This window comes from Sebastes fasciatus, chromosome 13 (assembly GCF_043250625.1).
Source record: "Sebastes fasciatus isolate fSebFas1 chromosome 13, fSebFas1.pri, whole genome shotgun sequence".
Classification (NCBI taxonomy): Eukaryota; Metazoa; Chordata; class Actinopteri; order Perciformes; family Sebastidae; genus Sebastes; species Sebastes fasciatus.
In genome coordinates this window covers 11,105,862-11,133,258 of record NC_133807.1, presented here as the reverse complement: position 1 = coordinate 11,133,258, position 27,397 = coordinate 11,105,862, and the positions used below count along the sequence as shown (strand labels likewise).

At 37.0% G+C, this 27,397-nt stretch overlaps 1 protein-coding gene and 3 pseudogenes across 1 annotated transcript in view; all 4 read left to right on the top strand.

Annotated features, from left to right (window-relative positions):
* Nucleotides 1-27,397, top strand: part of LOC141781524 (interferon-induced very large GTPase 1-like) — a 175,159-nt gene that overhangs the window by 78,169 nt on the left and 69,593 nt on the right. The window lies entirely within an intron of this gene.
* LOC141781441 (interferon-induced very large GTPase 1-like) overlaps nucleotides 1-27,397 on the top strand; it is a 50,941-nt pseudogene that overhangs the window by 885 nt on the left and 22,659 nt on the right.
* On the top strand, nucleotides 5-7,299 carry LOC141781443 (interferon-induced very large GTPase 1-like; annotated as a pseudogene).
* LOC141781442 (interferon-induced very large GTPase 1-like) lies at nucleotides 15,137-26,234 on the top strand (annotated as a pseudogene).

Below are 27,397 nucleotides of genomic sequence, written 5' to 3'. Positions count from 1 at the left end.
GAACATGGGTAAGGTAAGAAACTCCAAATTTAATACACAAGATCTTAAAGACTATTTACTTTATATCCCATTGTGTGATATTATCATTTTCTACATATAGTACATGTTCATTTACTTATTTACAGCAGTCAGCGGAGATTTCTGAAGAAATCAACAGGAACAAACAATATCAAAGAGAAGCTGAAACACTGCTTGGCAGACTTCACCTTCAAGACAAACATCAACAGAAGTTGTCACCAGCAGACTTTCTTAAAGTAGGTCCACCTGTGAAACAGGACCATGACACATCTGAGAAAGATCTCGCTCTTACTTTTCTTCAGAGGTTGATGATGTTAGACTACAGAGCCAGATATATTCCTGTAAAACAAGACAGTCCTGAGGTGAGCCATTCAAATCCTGCGCCAGTGTAGAGTTTGACCAATCAAAACTCAAGACTCATGTGCATCCAATGGATGTTCAAATGGCAGTATTTCACTGCTCAGACAGCTTCTTTAAGCAGAACATGATTACAAAGCTATCACAATGTCAGTACGCCTTACCTTTGCTTGTTCCTGACCCAGTCACAATGGATATTGGCTGTCCTCTGTGGACATTCAGACAAATAAGAAAAACATGGAAGATAACTGAAATCAAAGACAATTCAAACATTGTCACCATGAAGAGTATGCCCATCTGCAAAGCTGAGACACCCATGGTGTCATTTCTCTGCCTGGGTTCACTATCTCTGTCTAAATCTCAGCTGATGAACTCTTTGATCAACGACCATCACCACACCTTCTTCCACAGAAACTGCCCAGGTAGCACCAAGTCTCGACATCTGATGGATGGTGTGGCAGAGATTGCCTGGTACTGCCCTGCTGGAAAACCCAATGATGCCTTCACTGACTGCATTGCCTTCTGTAATCTTCATGGTGATGCTCTGTCAATTGAAAAACAGCGCAACATACTGACTGACAGATCTTCAGTCAATGTTGTTCTTGTACCAACTCTGGAAAGAGGTAAACAAAGTACTGCAGTTATCTCAGCCCTTCTCAGGTCTCCGAAGCCTCTCATTATTCTCATTGCTGATAACGATTGTGGTGCTGTTCTGATCAAAGAGGGAAAATACAAAGTGGGTCTGAAGGACAGAAGCCATTCGGATGTTTCTGAAGAACTGAAAAAAATCATTGGAAACATTTTGTCTGGACCACATGCATCCTTCCAGCTTGAAACCATGGCTGAGGTCTCTGGAATCAGAGTGGATGAAGATGATGAAGCCTGCCGAAAAGGAAAATCTGCTGCTATGAAAGTGGTGAACTTGCTTCAGGGGATGGATGTTTCAAAGATCAAAGATACATTTCTCCCTTGTCAAGGCCAACTGTGGCATGAGTGGTGCAAAATAAACAAAGAACTGTATCGCCTGAAAGGACACATTGAGAAGGAGAAATGTGAAAAGCATCAGAAATTAAACCAAATACGACAAAAACAACACACTGCTTCCTGCAGTGAACCGATGAAGTTGTTCATTGAAAGCCTCTCATCTTTGCCATCAACAGACAAAGTCTATTTCTTGAAATGGACTCAGATCTTAATAGATGCCCTCTCCACAGACGATCTCTCTTCAGTTCGCCAAAACATGAAACATGAAAAGTGGACTGAAGTCTTGGCTTTGAAGAAGAAGCATGACAAATCTGATGTGTTAAAAAAAAAGCAAACTGAGCTTGATGAAATATCAACAAAACTACAATCAGCAACTTTTGGCTTGGAGCACATCTTTAGAGAAATGGGACAGATCTATGAAGCCCATGCATCTCTGCAGAAACAAACAAAGATGGTACAGACTGACTGGTCTAAATACCCGGAGCTGGCTGCAGAGCTGATGATATCAGGACACCCAATGGAGCTGATGGATGGTGATGCAGGTCACGTTCCTTTAACATGGATCTCTAGTCTTTTAGATGAAGTCATCAAGAAACTGGGCGACAAGAGAGTTTTTGTTTTGTCAGTTTTGGGCGTACAGAGCAGTGGAAAATCAACAATGCTGAATGCCATGTTTGGGTTACAGTTTGCAGTGAGTGCTGGCAGGTGCACCAAGGGGGCCTTCATGCAGCTGGTCAAAGTGTCAGAGGAGATCAAGAAAAAGTTTCAGTTTGACTACATCCTAGTGGTGGACACGGAAGGACTGCGTGCTCTTGAGTTGGAAGGTAACGCCACTCTTCAGCACGACAATGAACTGGCAACATTTGTTGTTGGTCTGGGAAACATGACACTGATCAACATCTTTGGAGAAAATCCAGCTGAGATGCAAGATGTTCTGCAGATTGTTGTTCAGGCTTTCATGAGGATGAAGAACATCAAACTTTCTTCAAGTTGTGTGTTCGTTCACCAGAATGTTACAGATATTGCAGCTGCAGAGAAAAACATGGATGGAAAGAGACGGCTGCAAGAAAAACTGGACAAGATGGCCTCACTAGCAGCCAAAGAGGAGGTTTGTGATGCTGAGTGCTTCAGTGACGTCATTGCATTTGATGTGCAGAAAGATGTGAAATACTTTGCCCAGCTATGGGAGGGAAGTCCACCTATGGCTCCTCCAAATCCAGGTTATAGTGAGAGCGTCCAAGAGCTGAAGACCATCATCCTCTCTAAAGCTTCACAGTCTGCTGGGATTACTCTCTCACAGTTCAAAAGCAAAATCCAGGACCTGTGGAAAGCCCTGATGAACGAACAGTTTGTTTTCAGTTTCAAAAACACACTTGAAATTACAGTATATAGAAAACTTGAGATCCAGTATGCGAACTGGACCTGGGATCTGAGGAGCAACATGTTGACCATTGAGAATGGGCTTCATACCCAAATTGAAAATGGACTTGACAAAGTCGAGCTCAATCATCTCCATAAAGAAATGAACAAAACCTATGGAGAAATCACAAAAGCAATGACAACATACTTTGATGATGACAGAGACAAAGAAATGTTGGTTCAGTGGCGAGGACGATTCGAAAGCAAAATCAAGGAGTTTCAGGATGAGCAAGTGAGAGCAGTTAAAAGAAGACTGGATGAAGTTATCCAGCAGAAGAACGCTTGTAAAAAGCTAGATGATGAGAAGAAAGAGTTTGAGAACAAGCTGCTACAAAAGAGCAAAGAGCTCGCTCATCAGTTAAAGGACAAGGAAAAAGATGAAAAGGAACTTAAAAAGCACTTCAACTCTGTTTGGAGTGGCTTGGTTCGTGAACTAACTGCAGGCATAAAACCTATTGAGGACATCAACTATGAACAAGATCAGTCAATTATCCTTCAGGAGATTGGGTTTGAAAGGCCTCTCATAGCTGAATGTGAAAGCAGTGGCAGATTCAAAAAAATATCAGAGGTTGGAGATTACGTTCATTATGTATCTCTCAGCAAGCACCAAGATCTGAGTAACACAGAAAAAACTATCCTTGACCGCGTCTCAGAAACCGTGACAAAAGCAACATATACCTTTAAGGGGTATTTTCAGAATGAAGAACAGCAACTGATCAGATCCTTCATTGATGATGTTGAAAAACAGTCCCTTGATGCAATCAAGAGCAAACCTGTAGCTACAAGAGGCTACAAATCAACTTTCTTGCAGGAAGTGGCCAACCATGTGAAAGAAAAGGTGACTGAATTTGAATCAAAGGGGAAATATGCTCTGAAGAAGGAGTTTACAGTTGATCTCATACTGTATGTGTTTCACAGAGCAGGGAGTTGGCTTTCAGAGTCCCACAAGAAATTCAAAGAGAACAACGATGCACTCACTTATGTAGAAAGCAAGAAAATGCAATATTACAACATTTTCAGCAGCTTCTGCAAAGGAAACTCGTCTGCTGTTGTGCTTGGAGAACTGATCTGTGAGAAACTGAAGAGTTCCACTGTTAAAGCCGTCTGTAACAAGACTGCCATTGATCTCGCTGGAGTGATGATGTGCAGTTTCCCAGCATTCAGTGGGAACAGGCTGAACTTGGAGAAACACGTGTTGAAGTCGCTCGCAGAGAAAGAGGACTTTGATGGTTTTATCACCTACATTCGACACCCAAGGAGCCAAGCGGAGGAATTTATAAGAGATGAAGTACAGAAATATATCTACACAGACAACAAAGATAAAGCCCAGAACATACTCCAGAAAAATGTTGAAGACATCAAAAATCTTGTGAGTCAAGCTTTATTTACTGCAACAGAGGAAGTCAAAAAGAAGAACAAGGAAAAAGTAAAAGAGGAAGGAATGCAGAAGGAAGAAGAAAAGAAAGAAGTAAAAAAAGGAGACCTGGACATGTGGATGGAGGAATTTTCCAGTTTGCTCAAAAATAAGCTAACATTCGACACCATCTGTTATGAAAACTTCAGTGACATAAACAGATTTGACTTTCTCAAAGAAGAGATAGAGAAAGGTCTTGAATCCATCATAAAGGAGATGAGCAGCCTCTCATTGGATAAGATGAAGGAATTCAGGATGAAGCCTGATCAAATCCTCATTGATCAGCTGTGTAACTGCTGCTGGGTAGAGTGTCCATTCTGTGCAGCTGTTTGTACCAACACACTGGAAGATCACAGTCCTGTTGACCACAGCGTACCTTTTCATCGATGTTATGCAGTCAAAGGTACATCCTGGAAAAACACAAAAGATCTGTGTGTTGATTTCTGCACAACATTAGTTGCAAGTGATTAAGTTTTTTGCCTTGGTGATGAGTCAGAAAAGTCAATTCCCTTCAAACGGTACCGAACTGCTGGCCCACGTTTTGCTAACTGGAGAATTACCTATGATGAGTCCAAGCTGAAATATTGGACATGGTTTCTGTGTCGATTTAAGAAGCAACTGGAAGACCACTATGAGTCAAAATTCCAGGGCAGAGGAGAAATTCCCAGCGAGTGGAAAAAACACACTAAGGAAGAAGCTATTCAAAGTCTGGATAAAATGTACAATCTGTGAGTGAGCCAACACAACCACAACCCAGCTAATGGCTGATAGTTGTTTTCACGTGGTTATTCATTCATCAGATTCCTGTAAAACAATATTCAAAGACTTTTGTTAATTTGATCATGGACAGGTGAATTTGTCTGAGTGATCCATGTGGACAGTCAATGAATCATTACAAACTACACGCGATTAGACAGGCACACAAAAATGCAACACTTCAAACAAGAGTGCACAAGAAAAATATCGACCCCGGAGAATTTAGTCAGTCATAAAATCTATAATATATTAATAATCATTTCAAGTGCATTGTTTAATGAGGATTTCTGTGAATGAAAATTGTTGCCATGAAGGTACTTCAGTGACATAAACAGTTTTGACTTTCTTAAAGAAGAGATAGAGAAAGGTTTTGCATCCATCATAAAGAAGATGAGCAGCCTCTCATTGGATAAGATGAAGGAATTCAGGATGAAGTCTGATCAAATCCTCATTGATCTCTGTCCACTGTCTCTGCTGCTGGGTAACTTGTCCATTCTATGCAGCTGTTTGTATCAACACACTGGAAGATCACAGTCCTGACAAACACAATGTCCCATTTCATCGACCTGCTGGGATCAATGGATGGCACACTAGAGGCACAGTGGAACTGGTCACCAATTTCTGCCCAACATTAGTTGCAAGTGATAGAAGATTTCGTCCGCCTCATGATTCAGATGAGCGCATTCCTTATAAACTGTATCAAACTGCTGGAGAGAAGTATGCTACATGGCAGATTACTCCTGATGCGTCTAAGCTGACATACTGGAAATGGTTTGTATGTCGATTTCAAAAGCAACTGGAAGACCATTATAAATTAAAATTCCAGGGCAGAGGAGAAATTCCCAGTGAGTGGAGAGACCACAGTAAACAGGAAGCTATTGATAGTCTGGGTGAAATGTACAACCTGTGAGTGAATCAGAAACAACCAAGCTCTACTCAAAGTGACAGAAGCCCAAAGTGTCTTTAACTGTTCAAAAGAAATCATTTTTTGATTTGATTGAAGGAGTGCAACAATATCAGTGATGAGGATGAATCCTTTCAAAAATGACTGAAACAGTACCTGTTTATAATTTAATCATTTTATTTTAATTATTTGATGTATAGAAAGATTGAGTTGCAGTAAAACATTAAGTAGTAATCATTCCTGAAAATGACCTAAAGCAAAGGAGAACATGTGTAATTACAAACGACGTGTTTGTTAGCCATTTATTTTATTATTATTTTACAAGATGATTAAGATGCATGTTTTTTTGTTAACTTGAATATTTAAAGGAACTTTTTTAAAAGAAGGAATGAAGAAGTCTCTAGGTTTTCAGATATTATGGAGACATTTTCATTCCTCTAAAAACGGGAATGTAAGATATGATTTGACTTTTGTTTTTACGTTTTTACTTTTATGTGAAAATCTCATCAAACAGAAATGACATGAAACTGTAAGTTGTTTGCTTTTCTAAAAAAAAGTTGATCAAGGTGCAAAATGAGTTCTGAGAAATATATTCTTCATTCATCCAAAGATGTGTATTTTAAATACAAGATGCATGAAATGTTCTTCTCACAGTTTAAAGAGCAAATAAAGATGTAGGATGTTAAGCTGAGGCTTGTTGACAGACGTGTACATAGTTTAATTCATTCAAAATAAGAAATGGCAGCCATAATTGGTTGTAATTTTAATTTTCACTTTTTTTTCCTATAATACAGATCTCATTAAAATGCATCATAACAGGCAACACAAGTTTTATAGTTTTGATTAAAGTTGTATGTAAATATCTCTGTAATTGTATTTTTTGTAAACTATCTTTTGAGGGGTTTTGAAATAATTTTTCAATAGATTAAGAATTAGTTATAAGGTTGATGTCCTGACATTGAATTAATGAAGTGTTGATTATGAAAATGCATGAAACTTGTATTTGAGACGTGTTGAGTTACACGAAAAGGGAAAGAGTTGTGAGAAGTTGACATTATGTAAAAAAGACAGAATGGATTTTTTTTTATTGTTAACCATTTAGCTATTTGTTGTCCAACTCATCTGAAAATCATTTTTACAAAAAAATTTTCATCGTACTATTTTGTATGTTTTTTTCTTCAAGAATTTGATGAACAATGCTTTATCTTTCTGAATTTCTTGGAGTATTCAACAATTTTTATACTTATTACTTATATTATCTCTTTTTAAATTATCTTATTACAGTTACTTATTACTACTGCCAATATTGGAATTGTTTTTGTTATTTGATTTATTAGACTCTTGTCATTGCTACAGTATATTGATATTCATAATTACTAACAGAAATATCAGTCTTCATGGAAAAAAATGGGATATTTTCTTTTTCTGTAATAAATCAGTCAATGGAGTTTATGCCTCGTCTGTCATTAATGAGCATTATGAGAAGACCAGATTTTCTCTTGACCCAATCTCAAAATATGTCTAAGATCTGCCACATACTAAATCAAGTGCATTTTATTTATGTAACCCAAAATCACAAATAATGTTAATTTTGTCAAATATTTTTAGATTTAGTCTTAGTCCTGTGATCAAAAGTTCATGTTAGTTTTATTCATAGTCAATTCATCCTTTTTTGTTTTTAATATCCTTTCACATTCACGTTCCAAATGTTGACCAATAGGAGCACAGAGGCTCCTCCATGCACGACTGTAAATATGGCTAAGCAAAAGAAGAATGATGCTGTTGGTGCTGCAAGGGGGAACAATTGTTGTTTTCCTCCAAGTCACAAGGTTTAGGGGAAATAGAGCTCCTTTGTAAAACAAAGGAAGAAGATGGTAAGCTATGATTGGTCTGGAACCAATGGGGGTCAGGCCTATGTTCCCTCGTCACCTATGAATTTTTTCCCATCCAAATTAGGCTCTAGATAGATTTATATATAGCGCTAACAATATCTGATAACAGACAGACAATCTCGCTAGTACTCGATGCCTTCAGTGGTTAGGTTGGTTAGGCTTAGGCATGAGGAGTGAGATTGGTAAGGGTTAGGGTAAGAATATCAGGGTAAGCAGATCGATAAGCAGATAGATAGCAGGTCAGCAGTAGATGTCACATAAAAGTGGTTCTCATCATCTGAAAGCTAACTGAAGATTAATTTGAGATGCAGCTCAGCACTGTGTGTCAAGTTGAGCTAGTCATAAATCAGAAATAAACATGAATTAATGAATTGATTCAAATAAATTTTGAAAGTGACTAAGGGCTTAGAACATTATGATAAAACCTGAATGGGATTAGCATAATCATGGCATGTCTGTAAAGGGGAGACTCGTGGGTACCCATAGAATCCATTTTCCTTTAGATATCTTGAGGTCAGAGGTCAAGGGACCCCTTTGAAAATGGCCATGCCAGTTTTCCCTTGCCAAAATTCTGCCTAAATTTGCAGCGTTATTTAGCCTCCGTCCCGACAAGCTATATAAACTAAATTTGCAGAAAAGTGAATTATTTCCGATCAACGAGGCAGCGCGTAAATATCCCTTTGCCTCACTTCCTATAAAAATGACTCACCTATTTACTTACTAGGCATTAATGTAACTAATAAATGTTATAATCTCTTTGCAGCTAACTCTCTTACTCTTATGGACCAGGTGAAGTGCAGTCTAAACCGCTGGATGTCATTAGGTCTACCACTGTCAGTTGCAGGTCATATTAATTCCATACAGATGAATATCCTCCTGAAATGTACTTATCTATTCAGATTCAGATTCAGATTCAGACATTTTTATTGATCCCAAGAAGGGCAATTCATTTACAGCTTACCCATCATAAACACACGGACAACATCCAAAAGGTTATGTCAAGCACACATCAATAAAACTGACAAAGAGAGGTCAGTGAAGGACAGCAGATAAGTTAATACAATATAATAATAAAATGGATAAAAAGAGAAAACAAATAGATAATAGACATTGTTACATGATTTATCATAAAAGTCTCACATGAAATGACTACCGTCTGAGTTTAATAACCTGATAGCAGAAGGAAGAAAAGAGTTGAAGTAACGGTTAGTTCTCCTCAGAGGTGCTTGATAACGGCGGCCTGAAGGCATCAATGAGAAGTCGTGAGACAGAACATGAAGAGGTTGGCTGATAATATTCTTTGCCTTCTTTACCTCCTGATTCTCCCAGAGGGAACACAGGTCTCTTTGTTGGACTCCAGTAATCTTGGAGCAAACCTTAACAATGCTTTACAGGCTGTTCTTGTCCTTAATGGTTAAGCCACTGAACCAACAAATAAAAGAAAAGGTTAAAAGACTTTCGATAAAAGAACAATAAAAGTTACTTAAGATCCTCTCACTGACATTAAAAGAGTTCAGCTTCCTCAACAAAGACTTTCTGTTGACCTCGTTTGACGATAGACTCCGTATTAATATGAAGCCTAAGTTTACAATCAAACACAGTTCCAAGGTATTTATACGACTCCTCAATCTGAACATCTTCACCGTGTATGAGACTAACTCTGTGTTCAGTATTGTGTCTGAAGTCAATGATCATTTCCTTTGTTTTGGAAACATTGAGGTGAAGATAATTATCATCGCACCATTTAACAATCTCAGGTAATGCAGGACCATGATCAGACTCTGAGCCTTGAAGTAAAGATAAGAGGACAGTGTCATCAGAAAACTTAACAAGAAGCCTGTTCTCCTGAGAAGACCTGCAGCCGTCGGTGTACATGATAAATAGGAGGGGTGACAACACACCACCCTGAGGTGAACCTGTTTTTTTATACGGATATTTTGGACATTTGTCCATTCACGAAAACCTGCTGGACCTTCACAGTAAGAACATTTTGAATCAGCATGAGAAGCCGGTCTGGGAGATTAAAATAAGAGGCAAGTCTCTCAATCAAGATGTGAGGCTGCATTTTGTTAAAAGCAGAGGAAAAGTCTGCAAATAAAAGTCTTGCATGAGCTCCAGGTTTTTCTAGGAGCTTATACAGTGTCCAGTTTAAGACGTTTAGCGTCCTCCACGCCTTTGTCTGGCTGATAAGGAAATAGCAGGGGAACGAGTTTTCCATTAATAGAAGACACAATAATATCCTTTCAGTGTAAAATAAATGAAGCAGTATTATTTCATCCTTTAACTGGAACCGTAAGTCGCTTTGACTTTCAATGAAAACACTCCAATATTAAAAAAAAAGGCAGGAGGGATGTCATCTCCAAACCTTTTGGTGTATTACTGGCTGCTTACAGAAGACCAATTCTGCACCGGCTCTACGAGGACCCAGGAGCAGATACACTATCTTTGTACACACTTGAGTCCCTTTCATGTATCAAAATCTGGTTACAGGTTAGACATCACTTTGGCTGGACTCTTTTCTCCTTAAAATCTCCAATTCATTGAAATCCCTAAATTAAACCCTCTCTGCTGGACAAAACCTTTGTTGACTGGCACAACATGGCCTTTAAGTCATTTGCTGATCTCCATTCCGAAATTTTTTGTTTTATTTTGCGATCTCTGTGAAAAATTTAAATGATCTATAAACTATTTCTTTCGCTACTTACAAATTTGAGAATTCGTGCACAAAATGCTCCTTCAGGTCCCTGCTGTACCCTCTGTGATTGTATTTTAGAGCACAGTTCATCTCTTAAAGGCATAATTTCTATCATATGTAATGAGCCTATACAGAAGCTACATTTCAGTCTTATGTCTTTTAAAGCTGACTGGGAAACATTTCAGATAGTCTTTAGCATTCTCCTTTATTCAGATTAGATCCTGATGGGCAGGTTGGCACCTTGCATGTCAGCCTCTGCCATCAGTGTATGAATGTGTGTGTGAATGGGTGAATGCTGACATGTAGTGTAAAGCGCTTTGAGTGGTCGGAAGACTAGAAAGGAGCTAAATGAATGCAAGTCTGTATACCATATTTTAGAAAGAGTCCACACTTATTCTATTTGCATCCAGCAATGTTTTATTCAATATAAAATACTACACTGTAGTCACTGGACAAATCAAAAACTGTCAAAACTGTTTTTTGAGGTGAGCTCTGCATGCAACCACTGAAAATCAACCCCAGCCAGCCAGTATTGTATTGCCTCCAGCTGTCCAGTGCTCCTCAAACTGACTAAACCATCCTTCTTTACTCCCCTTGTCTTACATCTCCTGTGGGATGTAAGAATCATTATTCAGACTACAGGAGAAGCTTGAAACTCCTGTAGTCTGAGCCCAGCTTAACCTTGTTATTATGAGTCTTTATTGAATACAACTTTAACCACCATTTCTTTGTGTACACAAAGTTATTTTGCAACCATTTCTGTTTTTTTTGTTTATTTATATTTATTTATATTTTTTTATATATTTTTTTTTATTCATTAGAGTCATTATTTGTTGTTGTCTTTTTGTTTTTGAAAAAACTATCATCAGGAGCAGTTTAAATTAAAACATAAAACTTGAGACTGAATCAATGTCTCTGTCCTTTTTTGGACTAACTTTGGTAAATACTTTATGCCTTTCTAAAAAAAACAAAAACCTGAACAGTTGTTGCAGCTCTTGCTCTGCAAATAGCAAGTGTTCAGCGTTGACAGCAGTATGTGCTTGGCAGTGTTTGAGTAGAGTGACCTCTAATGGTCATTGTTGTTTTCCTCCAAGTCACAAGGTTTAGGGGAAATAGAGCTCTCTTGCTTTCACTTTCACACAAAGTAAGGCAGCTAAATCAGTAATCACAAAACTAATTATAACTGATGTAGCTGTCTTACTTTCACTTTTACTTTTGTCATCACTGATTGACAGTGGTGGAAGAAGTACTCCGATCTTTACCACAGCATAAAAATACTCAGTTACAAGTAAAAGTCCTGCATTCTAAATGTTACTTAAGTAAAAGTACAAAAGTATAAGCATCAAAATATACTTAAAGTACCGAAAGTAAAAGTCCTCATCATGCAGAATAATATATATTATATTATTGGATTGTATTTATTGATACTTTAATGTTGCAGCTGGTAAATGTGGAGCTACTTTATATACTTAATAATTACTCAATAATACATCAAAATGTATTAGTTGGTTTATTATTTGTATTGAGAATCTGAATCTTCGTAGTATTTAATAAAATGTAATTAATACTGTCAAATAAGTGTAGTAGAGTAAAAAGTAAAATATTTGCTTCTGAGATGTAGTGGAGTAAAAGTATAAAGTAACATAAAATGGAAATACTCAAGTAAAGTACAAGTACTTCAAACTTGTACTTAAGTACACTACTTGAGTAAATGGCATTGACACCACTTCTGATTTACATGTAATGTGCATGCAGAGTTTCTCAGCTCCATAGAGCTGTGAATAAAAATACATTGTTAGAGAGGCTACTACATTTAGTTGTGTTCAGTGTTGACAGTTGTTTGAGCTTTAACTGTTTCCACCATGAACCTATACACCGCTTTCCCTGAAGTCACGTGGTTTCGTGTAAATCCTGAGTTGAGGCAGTCTTAATTTCTTTTTCAAGTTTCTCGTCACTGATTTACAAGTCATGTGCATGCAGAGTTTCTCAGCTCCGTAACCCTATCACACCACATCAGATCTGTTAAGAGCAGGAGGGAGGGGTTTGTGAGAGGCAGACCCAGAATCAGGTCTCTATATATAGAGTGAGGACAAAGCAGCCTCATCCACACAGACCAGGCAGAGCTCAAGAGACACGGAACAAAAGGTGAGTTTAAACTATGTACTGTTTTGTGTCCATACTTAAAATCTGAGCATGTAGAGTTTTTATAACAACTTCAGTTTGATGTAGTGATATTTCTCAATAAGTGTTTGCTGCTCTGACTTGTGTGGAAAACTTTTATTTAAGAGTTCTTGCACACACACACACACACACACGCACACACACACGCACACACACACACACACACACACACACACACACACACACACACTTGAAACCCTAAAACAAACCTTGTCCGTTTTTTGCACCTGTTATTGTTGTGAAAGCGTGTTAGACATTTAAGGTGATGCATAGAACTCTGTCTGAAACCCACTTTCAAATTCGTGAAAACTTTATTCTATTTGTGGAAATAAAAAAAAAGGAGATTTCGATGCTTTTTTTGGTTTGTTTTTTTACATCTAGACCACATTGGACCAGGTCCAGATCAAAAACCGCTACACTTAGACTTGTCAAATCTGGACGAGATTATCCCAGAGAGGCTAAATATTCTTTAATACACAGTTTCAGATTTGTGAAAACTTATTACATTTTTACCTGAGATATAAGCTCACTTAATAAGTGTAAATATATATTTTAAATACATTATATATATAATATTATGACATAATTGTGTGTGTGTGTGTGTATGTATATAAATATATATATATATATATATATATAAATATATATATATATATATATACATATATACATACATATATATTATATATAAATATATATGTGTATGTGTATATATATATATATATATGTTATAAATACATGTATAAATGTATATATATAGAATATATACTGTATATACATTTTATATATTATATATATAATATATGTATGTCTATGTGTGTATGTATGTATACACACACACACACACACACACACAATTAAGTCATAATATTTCAAGAAAAGAAAAGTTGTGATATTTCGGGAATAATAGAAAAGGTTGCTTCAAGTCATACGGGCATGTTTTATCATTTCCTGAGAGTCCATAGGGTACTTAAAGTTATATAGACTTGTACAAAGTTCACTGCAGTGTGACGTCTTTCCTCTGACCTGCAGCTCTGTGTCGCTGTCTCTGCTTCCCCCTCCCTTATACACACACCTTTGCTCTGTTAGATTCTGGCGGCCTTTCACGTCATCATGACTGAGCTTTAGTTAAATTAACTTTATTTCTAAAATGATGACTTTTTTTCTTTAAATTCATGACTTTATCCTCATTTTTACAACATTTTTCTCAAAATATTCTGACTTTATTCTCGAAATCTCAAAGAACACAGATATGTGGGATATAATTTGAATGTGCAGAACGTTTTTGAACATGAGCAGAAATATTGCTTAAACACATATGAACTGTTAAAGTCCAGGGGTTTATTAATTAATTAAAATTAATTCATTAAAATTAATTTATCATTGATATGAATAGGTGCCACATGTAGGCTACATTTAAAGAGGTTACTTCCCCCAAAGAAGATATAAAAGAGGATGGAAGTGTAAATCATACCTATGTGTGTGTGTTGACTCAAGTTGATCTACTGTACAGGAGAATAAATATTTGAAAGTAATACAGAATAAAGAAATGAATGCAGGAAAAATTGCAATATCTGCAACATTCCACCAGCAGCAAAATCATCGGGATGTTCCACAAAATGTTTTATGTGCAAGATTTAGTGCTTTTATTTATCCTCTCAAATAATTAGCTCAATCAGCGTGAATGGTAATGTGCCTTTGCAGTAATAGTTTATGTTGTATTTGTCTCATTTGTTTCGTCATAGGCCTACAGCACGACTCTGTAAAGATGAAGAGCAGATAAAATGGATCAAGACAGCAGCAGGAGGAGGACTGTCTGTAACCAAGTCTGTACTATCAGCAGCCAACGAGACAGGTAATATTTGAAACAAGAATTGATGTACAGTAACATTAATTTTATAGATTATGTTTCAGTTGAGTTTCAAACACTGAGGAACTATTAAAACACATCAAACTCATCATGTGAATGTGACAATTAATTATATACTTTTATTTTGTCATTGAGTTTGTGTGAACTCCGTATAACTTTGACAATGCTGCTTCATTGATTACTGCAGTGTAACATAGGGATGTTGTTCTCTGTTTATTTTATTTTAGTGATACCTGAACTCACACTTGTGTTAATTGGTGACGCAAATTCTGTTGAGATTGGATCAAAAAACATCTTAATTGACCATGACGAGCAAACAAATGTGGAACAGTTTTCAACCAAACTGTATGATTTGTGTGGTCGGCACATCTCTGTCATTAACATGCTTGGTCTACAAAATATTGATAAATTCCCATTGAATCAGGAAATCCATGCCTTTCTCTTACTGGTACCGCATGGTCTACATAGCAGCCATTACAGTTCAGGAGTGCAGTGGTTAGAAAAAGCTTTTGGGAAAGAATTACTTGCTTATGTAATGACAGTTGTGACTCATGAGTCAGATGAAAAATGTGAAGGTGCATTGACCGACCTGAACGCCAACAGCAGTTTTGTTGAAAAAAGATATCACACATGTACAAAAAGTATGATGGATGAAAGAGAGATAATAGCTCTGCTGGAAAAAATAGACGTCGTGGTCTCTGAAAATGGTCACCACGGCTACAGTGGAGTGATGTGTGGTGAAAATAGAGGGAAGAAAGAACACCTGGACCACAGATCCCCCAAAGAAGAGAGGATCAATACCTCAGTGTTTCAGCAAAATCAAACAAGTGAGGTTTTAACCTTTAATGTGTATTCACAGATTACACCTATGGAGGAACCTGACAAAATCAAAATTTAATAAATGACCGGATATTTAAATAATAATAAAAAATAAATGTAGGCATTAATTAATTGATAAAATGTGACATAAATTGATATTTCTGTTATAATTTGCGTCTTTATTTATTTACCTTTGTATTAATACCCCTATCTACTCTACTACTACTCTACTCGAAATTTTCCATTTTATTTATTTATTTTTGTATTTTTTTAACTTTTAAATGTATTTATTTAAAAAAAAAAATTATCTGAACTTTATTTTTCAATGTATTTACTAATTATTAAATTAAATGTATTTATTTATTTGTGGATTATTTTCCCTTTTCATTTCCATCTCATTTATTTCCCCTGACTTATTTATTTATGTATTCTTTTCTTTCTACATTTCTTCATGCATTTCTTCTTTATTATGCAAATTAGGGGGCTGTAATTCAACGTAGGTCATGGGGTCAATTCTTCACCTATTGGTTGATCGAGATCACAGAGCATAAATTGACTATAGAGTGTTGCAGTGATGACGTATTTTTGTTGGCCAACCAGGAAGTTAGCATCGCCTTGGGTTCCCTTGACAAAAAGCCAATGGGATTTTTCCATTGGGTTTTGGATTATTGCTGAAAATAAGCTCTGTGGCAAACACACATTTATAATACTTACACGTTTTGTTCTGTAAGATAATCTTCACAAATGAACACCACTTTTATGATTTTTGAAGTGTGAATGCAATCGGTAGAAGTAAAAAGCTAACGTTAGGCTATAAATGAACTACAGCATGGTTTCATGACCATGAGTTTACACAACGAGGCTGTAAAGGCGGATGAGTTGGCGTGAAAATGTTTAGTAGTCTCATTTAGCCACTGTTGTTAGCAACCGCCTTTTCTAAGACACATAAAGGCTTCAAAATCCACGACCGGGGTATTTGTTGATGTATTTAATGTGGTAGAACAAAATGTAAAAAAAAAACTTATTTCAGGCATCTAATGAAAAACCCATTAAAAAAACACTGACTTCCAGACGAGGGAACCAGAAGTGCTAAAATGCTAACTCATTCCTGTAGCACTCTATGTGCTAGCTAACTAACTAACGCTGTCTGCTCCAAGTCCAGTCTTCATTCCTGCTGCTGCTCCGACCGCTACAGGTGTGCAAATCAAACGATAGCTAGCATATAATTGATCTATGCACTCTGACCCCATGACACACGTTGAATGACAGCCCCCTCATTTGCATAATGAAGTAGGATATGCAAAATAAAGAAATGTATAAAGAAAAGAATACAGAAATATATAAGTTTGGAGGAATAAATATAGGGGAAAATGCGAAGGGAAAATCATGCAGAACTAAATAAATAAATACATAAATCAATACATACAATTTAATAATGAATAATTCAATTTAAAGTAAAAGGATAAATGGAAAAATAAATAAATAATAGGGAAAATTAAATACAATAGTAAATTGGAGAATTAATACACAGTTAAATCGATAAAGAAGCAAATTATAAAAAATGTCACATTTTATCAATTAATGAATATCTACATTTATTTATTTTTTAGTACATTTAATGTCATATTTATTTATTTATCGAGTCATTTATTTACTTTTGATTTTGGCAGGTTCTGTCCTCCATTTACACCTATACTGCTTCATAAAGATAATGTGGACAGAACTTAAATTAGAAATACATCAAAGCTTTGATTTTGAATCTTTTAAAGCAAGCAGATATTTGAGCATGAGAGTATAGTAGTAATAATTGTTCTGAAACATAAAATACAATAGCTTTAGTTTAATAGGTTTTAATGCACACATCTTGATTCTCCAGTTGAATAAATGAAAGTAATCATTAATTTCTGGGGAAACAACTCTTTTTTTTTTTAATACCTATTTAGTGATCAATGTTGCTGAACAGGGTGGTTCCACGGTTTGCTTACAGGTTGTGAAAGATTGAATGAGACATGATCTATTATGAAAACCAAGTAATCTTTTTTAACTTTACCAAAATGGTTTGGGGTGTCTTTATCTTACCAATCGTGTCAGATAAATGTATTAGGTTATGAGGACCCTGTACAATTTATAGGCATCATCCTGCAACTGTCAAGTCTCTAATATCACAGTACAACCAAAATCACATCAAAATCAATCACATCACATAACTGACCAAAAATGTCTTTATAAAGTCATACAACCCTACGTGCAAAAAGAAAAAAAAAACTAAACCAACACAATTTCTAGATTATTTTAATATTTTCTTTTTGCAGTAAAACTTCAATGTCTTTTTCTGACCTGAAGAGGGTGATATTATGTAAAATATTATGTTATTATGACAGATATTATGTAAAATCATTTGCAGAAATAAATGGAATTTAACACAGACACATTGCAAATACAATGAAAGTAAGATGGTTAACTAATAGTGTTATTTCTAAGCCTTGATCTTGTGCAATCTGCTTTTTTCTTTCATTATGCTGCAGTAGAAGGTATGGAGGTGGATACAGCTGAAATCAAGGTAAGCTCAATAGGGATCATGGTTATAGAACAGCATGCGTTTTCTAAAACTACCCATATTTATTTGAAATTTGGAAATGAGCATATTATTTTACCTTGCTTTTATATTTTTGTATACCTTTATTGAATTGGTGCACCACTGCGTGTTACTGAGTGATGGTACATTTATTTTGTTGCTGTTTTCAGTTATTACTGAAAACATTCTTAATCTCAAATGCTCTAACCAGGTGAACTACTGTAAAGGTTATATAAAATCTCAAGTTTTCTTAGCAGGACTCACAGCATAGGGGGGAAGTCTGAAATCAAGTCTGTATAATCTGCAACCAAGAAGAAAGATAACATTTTAAGGAATATTTTAATGTAAGATAACCCCAAACTGTTGTAGGGGTTCTACTTTGGTAGGTTTTGGTTATTAGCAAAATAATTAATAAATAATAATATAATTATTAATATTAATAAAGATTATCAATAAACATCAATAATAAACGGGGCACCACCCTGGAATCAGGGACCAATGACCAAAACGTTAATATAGTCTCATTATATATGCTAAACTATCAATTTGGAACGTTGATTAATAATTAAATTAATAACTATAACCAAAATAGATAGTAAAGGTTGAAGGATATCGGAGTTCTTGACATAGCTGAGGTTGGCATTATTCACTCTTGTGCAACATTAAAGAGACCAGCATGTATATTCCACAAACATTTATTTACAAGATAATAAAGGTTCAAAACACAACATTAATCTAACTAAATAACTAAACTAAACAAACCAAACACAGTGTGTGTGTGTGTGTGTGTGTGTGTGTGTGTGTGTGTGTGTGTGTGGGTGTGTGTGTGTGTGAGAGAGAGAGAGAGAGAGGGGGGGGGGGGGAAACAAGATGGGTTCTTGTCTCAAAATGTCTGTATGGCCTACAAACAAAATGGCGAGCACTGTAAAACTACAAAGATGGCTGAATCAAAGATGGCGGAATCAAAGATGGCCGTCAGCATGTCATCACATGACCTCTTTGTTCTAGGACAGAGAGGGGGGTGATGTGGGGGTTAAGATTATCTGAAGCTGTATGTTTATGTTTAACTAATTCACAGTTTCTGTATGTGATCTTTATGTGTGTTAGATATGCAGTGGGTTAGAAAAGATGGTTAGTTTGCATGCAAGACCTTGTCTATGTGAAGCATAAACTAAACACATCAGATGTGGCGAAGCCAGTTACCCAAAAATCAAATACAGATAAATCAACACAGTCAAACTCAATGAATAACATTAAACCAAATCAATACAAGTACATTCTAGAAATCAAAGTTGGACAGTCTTGCTCAGCCCTGTGCGATTGCTAATGCTAAGGCCCAGTAGGTTACCAATCCATGGAAGAAAAGGGTTTGTGATTCCATGTGTTGAAGTTGTGGTTCCAAGTCAAAGAGGTCGTCTTTGCTGTTAGTTTGGTGCTAACTTCTTTGCTTGATAGCTTGAAGTTAGCTGGTGGAAAGGGCAGAGCACTCGCGTCGTCTGCCGTTTGGTTCCTTGGTTGCAATGGCTGTTTCCTAACAGGCCATTGATCAGAACCAGAACTGTTTTGCAAGTTCTGGACTTGAGAGCCGTTCACCTCAACCAGGTCAGCCTGGGTTGAGGAGATGAAGAGCAGAGAGAGCGCAGCAGCTCACCTCTCACACGTCAGGAGAGATGAGCAGATGAGAAGAAAGAGAAGGAACAAAGGACATTCCTCTGGTTTTGTTCTGTGTGAATTTCACACCTCAGGGTGAAATGTTACTGTAACCAATGAGGACTGAGCTGAGTCCTGTGGTCAAGGAGAGCATACCTCCAGGATTCTGGGAGACAGTTCACTGTGTCTGCCACCCAAAATGGCAGGTCCCTACACTGTCAAAAATAGAGCTAATTATAACTTTTAAGATTCAAAATAACTTGCAATGAACATTAGAAAAACATATTGGTTTATCTGTCCCTCTGGTTCATTGCTGTCTTTCAGGTAACTTAGATATGGATACGAGTGGTAACATGGATAAGGTAAGAAACTCCAAATTTAATTCACATTAAATTCAAAGACTATTTACTTTATATCCCATTGTATGACATTATCATTTTCTACATACAGTACATGTTTATTTACTTTTTCACAGCAGTCAGTGGAGATTTCTGAAGAGATCAACAGGAAGAAACAATATCAAAGAGCACTGTTTGGCAGACTTCACCTTCAAGACAAACAACAACAGAAGTTGTCACCAGCAGATTTTCTTAAAGTAGGTCCACCTGTGAGACAGGACCATGACACATCTGAGAAAGATCTCGCTCTTACTTTTCTTCAGAGGTTGATGATGTTAGACTACAGAGCCAGATATGTTTCTGTGAAACAAGACAGTCCTGAGGTGAGCCATTCAAATCCTGTTCCAGTGTTTGACACTGTTGACACAGATGACGATGACTTGGATGATTTTTACAGCACCAGTGTAGACTTTGACCAATCAAAACTCAAGACTCATGTGCATCCAATGGATGTTCAAATGGCAGTATTTCACTGCTCAGACAGCTTCTTTAAGCAGAACATGATTACAAAGCTATCACAATGTCAGTACGCCTTACCTTTGCTTGTTCCTGACCCAGTCACAATGGATATTGGCTGTCCTCTGTGGACATTCAGACAAATAAGAAAAACATGGAAGATATATGAAATTAAAGACAATTCAAACATTGTCACCATGAAGAGTATGCCCATCTGCAAAGCAGAGACACCCATGGTGTCATTTCTCCGCCTGGGTTCACTATCTCTGTCTAAATCTCAGCTGATGAACTCTTTGATCAACGACCGTCACAACACCTTCTTCCACAGAAACTGCCCAGGTAGCACCAAGTCTCGACATCTGATGGATGGTGTGGCAGAGATTGCCTGGTACTGCCCTGCTGGAAAACCCAATGATGCCTTCACTGACTGCATTGCCTTCTGTAATCTTCATGGTGATGCTCTGTCGATTGAAAAACAGCGTAACATACTGACTGACAGATCTTCAGTCAATGTTGTTCTTGTACCAACTCTGGAAAGAGGTAAACAAATTACTGCAGTTATCTCAGCCCTTCTCAAGTCTCCGAAGCCTCTCATTATTCTCATTGCTGATAATGATTGTGGTGCCGTTGAGAAAAAAAAGGGGAAATACAAAATGGGTCTAAAGGACAGAAGCCAGTCAGATGTTTCGAAAGAACTGAAAAAAGTCATTGGAAACATTTTGTCTGGACCACATGCATCCTTCCAGCTTGAAACCATGGCTGAGGTCTCTGGAATCAGAGTGGATGAAGATGATGAAGCCTGTCAAAAAGGAAAATCTGCTGCTTTGAAAGTAATGAACTTCCTTCAGGGGATGGATGTTTCAAAAATCAAAGATACATTTCTCCCTTGTCAAGGCCAGCTGTGGCATGAGTGGTGCAAAATAAACAAAGAACTGTATCACCTGAAAGGACACATTGAGAAGGAGAAATGTGAAAAGCAACAGAAATTAAACCAAATACGACAAAAACAACACACTGCTTCCTGCAGTAAACCGATGAAGTTGTTCATTGAAAGCCTCTCATCTTTGCCATCAACAGACAAAGTCTATTTCCTGAAATGGACTCAGATCTTAATAGATGCCCTCTCCACAGACGAACTCTCTTCAATTCTCCAAAACTATGATGAAAAGTGGACTGAAGTCTTGGCTTTGAAGAAGAAGCATGACAAATCTGATGTGTTAAAAAGAAAGCAAACTGAGCTTGATGAAATATCAACAAAACTACAGCCAGCAACTTTTGGCTTGGAGCACATCTTTAGAGAAATGGGACAGATCTATGAAGCCCATGCATCTCTGCAGAAACAAACAAAGATGGTACAGACTGACTGGTCTAAATACCCGGAGCTGGCTGCAGAGCTGATGATATCAGGACACCCAATGGAGCTGATGGATGGTGATGCAGGTCACGTACCTTTAACATGGATCTCTAGTCTTTTAGATGAAGTCATCAAGAAACTGGGCGACAAGAGAGTTTTTGTTTTGTCAGTTTTGGGCGTACAGAGCAGTGGAAAATCAACAATGCTGAATGCCATGTTTGGGTTACAGTTTGCAGTGACTGCTGGCAGGTGCACCAAGGGGGCCTTCATGCAGCTGGTCAAAGTGTCAGAGGAGATCAAGAAAGACTTTCAGTTTGACTACGTCCTAGTGGTGGACACGGAAGGACTGCGTGCTCTTGAGTTGGAAGGTAACGCCACTCTTCAGCACGACAATGAACTGGCAACATTTGTTGTTGGTCTGGGAAACATGACACTGATCAACATCTTTGGAGAGAATCCAGCTGAGATGCAAGATGTTCTGCAGATTGTTGTTCAGGCTTTCATGAGGATGAAGAAAATTAAACTTTCTCCAAGTTGTGTGTTCGTTCATCAGAATGTTACAGATATTGCAGCTGCAGAGAAAAACATGGATGGAAAGAGACGGCTGCAAGATAAACTGGACCAGATGGCCTCACTAGCAGCCAAAGAGGAGGTTTGTGATGCTGAGTGCTTCAGTGACGTCATTGCATTTGATGTGCAGAAAGATGTGAAATACTTTGCCCAGCTATGGGAGGGAAGTCCACCTATGGCTCCTCCAAATCCAGGTTATAGTGAGAGCGTCCAAGAGCTGAAGACCATCATCCTCTCTAAAGCTTCACAGTCTGCTGGGATTACTCTCTCACAGTTCAAAAGCAAAATCCAGGACCTGTGGAAAGCCCTGATGAACGAACAGTTTGTTTTCAGTTTCAAAAACACACTTGAAATTGCAGTATTCAGAAAGCTTGAGATCCAGTATGGGAACTGGACCTGGGCCCTGAGGAGCAACATGTTGACCATTGAGAATGGGCTTCATACCCAAATTGAAAATGGAAAACTTGACAAAGTCGAGCTCAATTATCTCCATAAAGAAATGAACAAAACCTATGGAGAAATCACAAAATCAATGACAACATTCTTTGATGATGACAGAGACAAAGAAATGTTGGTTCAGTGGCGAGGACGATTCGAAAGCAAAATCAAGGAGTTTCAGGATGAGCAAGTGAGAGCAGTTAAAAGAAGACTGGATGAAGTCATCCAGCAGAAGAACGCTTGTAAAAAGCTAGATGATAAGAAGACAGAGTTTGAGAACAAGCTGCTACAAAAGAGCAAAGAGCTCGCTCATCGGTTAAAGGACAAGGCAAAAGATGAAGAGGAACTTAAAAAGCACTTCAACTCTGTTTGGAGTGGCTTGGTTCATGAACTAACTGCAGGTATAAAACCTATTGAGGACATCAACTATGAACAAGATCAGTCATTTATCCTTCAGGAGATTGGGTTTGAATGGCCTCTCATAGCTGAATGCGAAAGCAGTGGCAGATTCAAAAAAATATCAGAGGTTGGAGATTACGTTCATTATGTATCTCTCAGCAAGCACCAAGATCTGAGTAACACAGAAAAAGGTTTCCTTAACCGTTATTCAGAAACCTGGACAAAAGCAGCATATACCTTTAAGGGGTATTTTCAGTATGAAGAACAGCAACTGATCAGATCCTTCATTGATGATGTTGAAAAACAGTCCCTTGATGCAATCAAGAGCAAACCTGTAGCTACAAGAGGCTACAAATCAACTTTCTTGCAGGAAGTGGCCAACCAGGTGAAAGAAAAGGTGACTGAATTTGAATCAAAGAGGAAATATGCTCTGAAGAAGGAGTTTACAGTTGATCTCGTACTGTATGTGTTTCACAGAGCAGGTAGATGGCTTTCAGAGTCCCACAAGAAATTCAAAGAGAACAACGATGCACTCGCTTATGTAGAAAGCAAGAAAATGCAGTATTACAACATTTTCAGAAGCTTCTGCAGAGGAAACTGAGTTTCTCTGTTGAGGCCGCCTGTAACAAGACTGCCATTGATCTCGCTGGAGAGATGAGGTGCAGTTTCCCAGCATTCAGTGGGAACAGGCTGAACTTGGAGAAACACGTGTTGAAGTCGCTCGCAGAGAAAGAGGACTTTGATGGTTTTATCGCCTACATCCAACACCCAAGGAGACAAGTTGAGACTTTTATAAAGGAGGAAGTACAGAAATATATCTTCACAGACAACAAAAATAAAGTCCAGAACATACTCAAGAAAAAAGTGGAAGACATCAAAAATCTTGTGAGTCAAGCTTTATTTACTGCAACAGAGAAAGTCAAAACCCAGAGAGGAGACCTGGACATGTGGATGGAGGAATTTTCCAGTTTGCTAAAAGATAAGCTAATATTCGACACCATCTGTTATGAAAACTTCAGTGACATAAACAGTTTTGACTTTCTTAAAAAAGAGATAGAGAAAGGTCTTGAATCCGTCATAAAGAAGATGAGCAGCCTCTCATTGGATAAGATGAAGGAATTCAGGATGAAGTCTGATGAAATCCTCATTGATCAGCTGTGTAACTGCTGCTGGGTAACATGTCCATTCTGTGCAGCTGTTTGTATCAACACACTGAAAGATCACAGTCCTGACAAACACAATGTCCCATTTCATCGACCTGCTGGGATCAAGGGATGGCACACTAGAGGCACAGTGAACCTGGTCACCTCTTTCTGTACAACATCAGTTGCAAGTGATAGATGTTTCCACCATCGTGATTCTGATAAGAGCATTCCTTATAAACTGTATCAAACTGCTGGAGAGAAGTATGCTACATGGCAGATTACTCCTGATGCATCTAAACTGACCTACTGGAAATGGTTTGTATGTCGATTTCAAAAGCAACTGGAAGACCATTATAAATTAAAATTCCAGGGCAGAGGAGAAATTCCCAGTGAGTGGAGAGACCACAGTAAACAGGAAGCTATTGATAGTCTGGATGAAATGTACAACCTGTGAGTGAACCAGAAACAACCAAGCTCTACTCAAAGTAACAGAAGCCCAAAGTGTCTTTAACTGTTCAAAAGAAATCATTTTTGATTTGATTGAAGGAGTGCAACAATATCAATGATGAGGATGAATCCTTTCAAAAATGACTGAAACAGTACCTGTTTATAATTTAATCAATAGTATTTTAGTTATTTTATGTATAGAGATTGAGTTGCAGTAAAACATTAAGTAGTAATCATTCCTGAAAATGTCCTAAAGCAAAGGAGAACATGTGTAATTACAAATTACGTGTTTGTTAGCCATTAAAGGATGACTGTAAAAAGTATGAGACCGATCAGAATTCATCAAAGGTTTTTCTTTAATTAGAAATATTTGTATTGTTATTATTTTACAAGATGATTAAGATGCATGATTCTTTTTTTCTTAAATATTGAAAGGAACTTTTTTAAAAGAAGGAATGAAGCAGTTTCTAGGTTTCAGATATTATGGAGACATTTTCATTCCTCTAAAAATGGGAATGTAAGATATGATTTGACTTTTGTTTTTATGTTTTTACTTTTATGTGAAAATCTCATCAAACAGAAATGACATGAAACTGTAAGTTGTTTGCTTTTCTAAAAAAAAGTTGATCAAGGTGCAAAATGAGTTCTGAGAAGTATATTCTTCATTCATCCAAAGATGTGTATTTTTAATACGAGATGCATGAAATGTTCTTCTCACAGTTTAAAGAGCAAATAAAGATGTAGGATGTTAAGCTGAGGCTTGTTGACAGACGTGTACATAGTTTAATTCTTTCAAAATAAGAAATGGCAGCCATAATTGGTTGTAATTTTAATTTTCACTTTTTTTTCTATAATACAGATCTCATTAAAATGCATCATAACAGGCAACACAAGTTTTATAGTTTTGATTAAAGTTGTATATAAATATCTCTGTAATTGTATGTTTTGTAAACTATCTTTTGAGGGGTTTTGAAAGAATTTTTCAATAGATTAAGAATTAGTTATAAGGTGGATGTCCTGACATTGAATTAATGAAATGTTGATTATGAAGATGCATGAAACTTGTATTTGAGACGTGTTGAGTTACACGAAAAGGGAAGGAGTTGTGAAAAGTTGACATTATGTAAAAAGGAAAGAATGGACTTTTTTTTATCGTTAACCATTTAGCTATTTGTTGTGCAACTCATCTGAAAATCATTTTTACACAAACATTTTCATCGTACTATTTTTTTTTTTTTTTCTTCAATAATTTCATGAACAATGCTTTATCTTTCTGAATTTCTTGGAGTATTCAACAATTTTTATACTTATTACTTATTACTTATATTATCTCTTTTTAAATGATCTTATTACAGTTACTTTTTACTACTGCCAATATTGGAATTGTTTTTGTTGTTTGATTTATTAGACTCTTGTCATTGCTACAGTATATTGATATTCATAATTACTAACAGGAATATCAGTCTTTATGGAAAAAAATGGGATATTTTCTTTTTCTGTAATAAATCAGTCAATGGAGTTCATGCCTCGTCTGTCATTAATGAGCATTATGAGAAGACCAGATTTTCTCTTGACCCAATCTCAAAATATGTCTAAGATCTGCCACATACTAAATCAAGTGCATTTTATTTATGTAACCCAAAATCACAAATAATGTTAATTTTGTCTAGTATTTTTAGATTTAGTCTTAGTCCTGTGATCAAAAGTTCATGTTAGTTTTATTCATAGTAAATTCATCCTTTTTTATTTTAATATCCTTTCACATTCACGTTCCAAATGTTGACCAATAGGAGCACAGAGGCTCCTCCATGCACGACTGTAAATATGGCTAAGCAAAAGAAGAATGATGCTGTTGGTGCTGCAAGGAGGAACAATATTTGTTTTCCTCCAAGTCACAAGGTTTAGGGGAAATAGAGCTCCTTTGTAAAACAAAGGAAAGAAGATGGTAAGCTATGATTGGTCTGGAACCACTGGGGGTCAGGCCTATGTTCCCTCAGCACCTAGGAATTTTTTCCCATCTAAATTAGGCTCTATGTTCCCTCATCTCCATGTTCCCTCAGCATCATCCCTGGCCCATGTTAAAACCTGTCTATACCTTTTTGAGATATCGCGCTAACAATATCCGATAACAGACAGACAATCTTGCTAGTACTCGATGCCTTCAGTGGTTGGGTTGGTTAGGCTTAGACATCAGGAGTGAGATCGGTAAGGGTTAGGGTAAGAATATCAGGGTAAGCCAATCAGAAGCAGAGTAGGGCGGGTCATGTCTTTTCCATAGTAGGAAAAAATATTGTGACCTGCAAGGTCCGATGACGTCATTCTGCATAATAATTAACCATGTGCTTTTTTTTGTTGTATTTTCTGAGCAATGGGGCTTTGGAAAAATGGGTGTTTGATTTTGGGATAACGTGCAGTCCCTGACTATGAATAAGTGCCTCATACAACCCCAATTCAAAAGACCCAAACTATCCCTAAGAGAAAAAAATGCTAAAAATAATAATAATAATAATAATAATAATAATAATAATAATAATAATAATAATAATGATTAACGCTCAAACACCCACTTAGACCTGTTTTTGTCTTTTTTTAGGGGACATAGGGGATCTTTAGGGGGAGATAGCAGGTCAGCAGTAGATGTCACATAGAAGTGGTG